Source organism: Jaculus jaculus, chromosome 2, assembly GCF_020740685.1.
Source record: "Jaculus jaculus isolate mJacJac1 chromosome 2, mJacJac1.mat.Y.cur, whole genome shotgun sequence".
Lineage (NCBI taxonomy): Eukaryota > Metazoa > Chordata > Mammalia > Rodentia > Dipodidae > Jaculus > Jaculus jaculus.
Window position 1 is genome coordinate 136,643,275 of NC_059103.1, and position 5,148 is coordinate 136,648,422.

Consider the following 5,148-nt stretch of genomic DNA (forward strand, 5'->3'; position numbering starts at 1 on the left):
CTGTATTCTCTTCAGACAAGGACCCAACCTCCTCCTATTAGTGCTAGTGACCAAGCCTTTAGCATATGGGTCATGGGAAATATTTAGGATTCTCACCATAACCATTACTCTATCTTCAGGGCCCTACATGAAGTAGCCTCCTGCTATATCTTGGACCTCAGTCTCTTCTCCCCTCTTCTCAATCGCTCTATTCAGTGACTCTAAAATGGTCCTTGACTTCCAGGTAATATGACTGCATAGGAGTCATGCCAAACTGGCCTAGGGAGGGAGTTAAGCAAAAACACATCAAAATATACTTTTCTTCTGAAAAGTGAAGGTGTATATGTTTTCATCAGCCATAGAGGAGAAACAGGAGAGACCAAGATCTCTCATAAAGGAGGAAACCAGCCAGAATCCGACGGAGGTGCTTGCGGCCTGTACAGATCTGTGTGCCCACCTGGCCCAGCCCTCAGCTGCAGAAGCAGAGACCAAACAAGGGGATTTTCCAACATCATCAAACCTGAAGGGGAGACAGTGGAGATCAGCTAAGAAGTTGCTGAAAGAAATACTGATGGGACCAGTTGAGTAGTCCCAGTACAACTCCAGGCTTCCTGCACTCTCCCATCCCCAACCGTCAGAACAGTGAACCTCCAGAGAATGCATTCAGCCCCTGGCAGCAGGGCATCCAGCACAGCTGATCAGAGCACTGCATCCACAGCACAACACGGAGGCAAAGAGGTGTACACTCAGCATTGGTGAGATTGGAAGCCACCCGAAAGGTAACAAGTCTGACTGACAAAAAATCAGGTACACAGGCCAGTGCCAGCACTGGAAGTGCTAATTTCTCTTTTCATGTCAGGGCAGGTTATGGGTTACATATTCGTTGTTGGCCTTATTATTTTCAATTGAACTGTATATGAGGGTTGACTATTGTTGCCTTTGATGCTTTCAGATTCATAAGGCTTTTGTCTTTTTCTTCTGTCATTATTGGGGCAGAGTCATATTCAGACCCAGGCTGACCTGGTACCCATTTCAGAACTGAAATCTCAACTTCCCAGCTGACAGAATTAAGGGTGCACAGCAACACACACCCTTAGAGATTTTGGCTTTATAAGGTTATCTGTTTGCTTCAGTCCCCACACTTGCATACTCTCTGCTGGTTTTTATAGAATGTATATATTGTTTAGTTGAATTTTAGAATAGAATTTTCCAGTAAATTACTCCACCCAGCCCATGAGAATACTTGAATAGCAGACAAATTCAACACTTAGAATTACTTCTGCAGTTGGATTGGAGTACAACAAGTACACTTGGCACCTCAAACTCCTACTCTGAAGGTATGTAAGGTTGGATTTCCAAGTTCAAGAGTACTGCAGATAATTAGAAAACTCGCATCAAATAAACTCAGGATGCAAAATTTGCTATGTTATAATAAAAGAAACACAAAGAATCAAGACAATACAACCCCACCAAAAATTAAAAATCCATCAGAAATGATCCCTGATGAGACTGTTTTAGATGAAATGCCTGACAAAAATTTCAAAAAAGTCATTTTACCTATACTCAAAGGAATCAAAGAAGAAAACAAACTCCTGAAGGAATTCCAAGAGAACACAGGAAACAAGCTTAATGAAATAAGGAGGTCCATTATTAGACATGAGTATGGAAATAGAAACAGTGAAGGAAAACTAGGCAGAAATTCTAGCACTGAAAAACATACTTAGTCAAATAAAGAACTCTGTGGAAAGTCTCACCAGTAGAATGGATGAAGAGAACAGAATATCTAAACTAGAAGACCATGAGGCAGACCTAATACAGTTCCACAAAGAGAAAGATAAGCTAATAGGAAGGTATGGATAGGAATTTCAGGATATTTGGGACACTATGAAGATCAAAAATAAGAATAAAGTGTGCAGTACAAGGAGAATAATTTCAATCCAAAGGTATAGTAAGTGTTTTCAACAAAATCATGGAAGAAAAATTTCCCCAAATTGGGAAAGAAATGCCAATGTAGATACAGGAAGCTTTTAGAACACTAAACAGACAAAATCTGGAAAGAATTCTCTCCTCACCATGTTATAATTAAACTACTAAACACACAAACCAAAATATATATATATATATTGAAAACAGTTAGAGTGAAAAAGCAAGTCACCTATAAAGGCAAGCCCACCAGGATAACAGCAGATTACTCAACACAAACATTAAAGGCCAGAAGGACTTGTTATGATATATTCCAAGTTCTGAAAGATAACTACCAACCAAGATTACTTTATCCCACAAAGCTATCTATCCAAATTGAAGGAGAAATAAGGACATTCCACAACAAAAGCAGACTAAAGGAATTTATAACAACTGTGGCAGTTTGATTTAGGTGTCCCCCATAAACATGTGTTCTGGATGCTAGGATCCCAAGCTGATGGAAATTGGAAATTAAAGCCTCCTGGAGGCAGTGTATTGTTGGGGATGGGCTTGATGGGTGTTTAAGCCAGTTTCCCCATGCCAGTGTTTGCAACACTCTCCTGTTGCTATGTTCCACTTTATGTTGGCTGGAGGTGGGGGGGGGTGCCCACTTTCTGCTCATGCCATCATTTTCCCCTACCATAATGGAGCTTCTTCTTGACTCTGTAAGCCAAAATAAATGCTTTTTTCCCCCCAAAGCTGTTCTTGGTCAGGTGATTTCTGCCAACAATGCAAACCTGACTACAAGAACAACTAAGCCAGCTCTATAGAATATTCTTGAAAGAATCCTTCATGCTGAAGAGAAAGCAAAACACACACAGGATGAAATAGGAAAAAGTAAACCATACTCAAATAACAATTAAAACAAGAGAGTAAAGGGAAACCAGGAAGCACTACAAAACAAGAATGACAAGAATAAACATATACCATTCACTAATAACTCTTAATATCAATGGCCTCAATGCCCCAACCAAAAGACACAGGCTTGCAGACTGGATTAAAAGGCAGGATGCTGAGGTTTGTTGCCTCCAGGAGACTCATCTCTCGATAATAACTAAAGGATGTCTTAAAGTGAAAGGATGAAAAACAGTATTTCAAGCAAATGGGCCTAGGAAATAAGCAGGGGTTGCTATCCTAATATCTGACAGGATAGACTTCAAACCAACATTAGTGAGGAAAGATAAAGGAGGTCACTTTATACTGATTAAAGGAACACTCCAACAGGAGAACATTACAATCCTAACTGTATATGCACCTAACATTGGGGGCTCCCAGTTTCATCAAACAAACACTATTAGACTTAAGGTCACAGATAACAACAAACACAATTGTAGTGGGTGACTTCAGTACCCCACTCTCATCAACTGGCAGGTCATCCTGGCAAAAAATAAACAGACAGACATCAGGATTAAATGATGTCATGAAACAAATGGACCTAACAGATATCTACAGAACATTCCATCCAAACACTACAGAATACACATTTTTCTCAGCAGCACATGGAGCATTCTCCAAAATAGACCATCTATTAGGACACAAAGAAAATCTTAACAACTACAGGAAAATGGAAATAATCCCTTGTACTTTATCTGACCAAAATGGAATTAAACTGTAAATCAGCAACATGAAAAGCTACATAGCATACAGAATTTTATGGAAACTAAACAGTACACTATTGAATGATCAATAGGTCATTGAAGAAATCAAAAAGGAATGAATAAATTCATAGGATCAAATGACAAAGAGAATACAACATACTCAAACCTCTGAGTCACAATGAAGGCAGTCATAAGAGGGAAATTTATAGCTCTAAGTGCCTATATTAAGAAATTAGAGCATTAACAAGAAAACCATTTAATGCTTCACCTTAAGGCCTTGGAAAAAGAACAAAGCAAACCAAAAATCAGTAGACAGGAAGAAATAATAAAGATTACAGTAGAAATTAATAAGATAGAAACCAAAAAATATCCAAAGAATCAGTGAAACAAAGAGTTGGTTCCTTGAAAGTATAAAAAACATTGATAAACCCATAGCAAATCTGACCAGAGGAAGAGACATAATTCATAAAATTAGAGATGAAAAAGGCACCATTACAACATATACCAAAGAAATTCAGAAAATCCATAAGGACATACTTTAAGAATATATGCACCTCTAAGTTTGAAAATCTGAAAGAAATGGATGATTTCCTTGATTCATATGACCTACCAAAATTAAATCAAGATAAGATAAACTATTTAAATAGACCTATAACAAAAACAGTGCTCCAAGCAGTTATAAAAAGTCTCCCAACTAAAAAAAGTCCAGGACCAGATGGATTCACTGGTGAATTTTACCACACCTTCATGGAAGAACTAACACCATTGCTTCTCAAAATTTTCCATAAAACAGAAAAGGAAGGAATTCTACCAAACTCCTTCTATGAAGCCAGCATCACCCTGATATCAAAACCAGACAAATACAGAACAAAAAAAGAAAATTACTCCCAATGAAGAAACATCCACATGTCTTACTTCCTGTCCTAGTTCCAGAGCCTGAAAAGGTGAACCCACTGGAACTGGCTGGGGGAAAAGAGGAAAATTTTGTTCCAAAATGGAATGTCTGAGGGATAAACAGGCAAAAAAAAAAAAAAAGAAAAAGAAAAAGAAAATTACAAACCAAACTCCCTCATGAACATAGATGCAAAAATTCTCAACAAAATATTGGCAAACAGAATATAAGAATATATCAGAAAGATCATTCATGCCAACCAAGCAGGCTTTATCCCAGAGATACAGGGATGGTTCAACATATGCAAATTGATAAATGTAATACACTATATAAATGGACTGAAGGACAAAAATCACACTATCCTCTCAATAGATGCAGAAAAGGCATTGGACAAAATCCAACATCCCTTCATGGTAAAAGTCTTATAGAAACTGGGAATAGAAGGAATCTCAACATAATAAAAGCTAGTTATTTACCTACAACCAACATAATACTAATTAGGGGAAAACTTGAAGCTTTTCCACTAAATTCAGGAGCAAGACAAGGGTGTCCACTGTCTCCACTTTTATTAATATAGTACTGGAAGTCTTAGGTATAGCAATTAAGCATGAGGCACTCACAAAAGGGCTATTAATTGGAAAGGAAGAGAACAAGTTATCATTAATTGCAGATGATATGATTCTATACATGAAGGACCCTAAAGACTCTACCAGCAAA

At 37.9% G+C, this 5,148-nt stretch overlaps 1 non-coding gene across 1 annotated transcript; it reads left to right on the forward strand.

Moving 5' to 3' along the window:
• The first annotated feature begins 4,424 nt into the window (after window positions 1-4,424).
• On the forward strand, window positions 4,425-4,551 carry LOC123459103. The gene has a single exon (XR_006636019.1). It is a non-coding gene; the product is annotated as a small nucleolar RNA SNORD22 (small nucleolar RNA).
• Window positions 4,552-5,148: the final 597 nt, after the last annotated feature.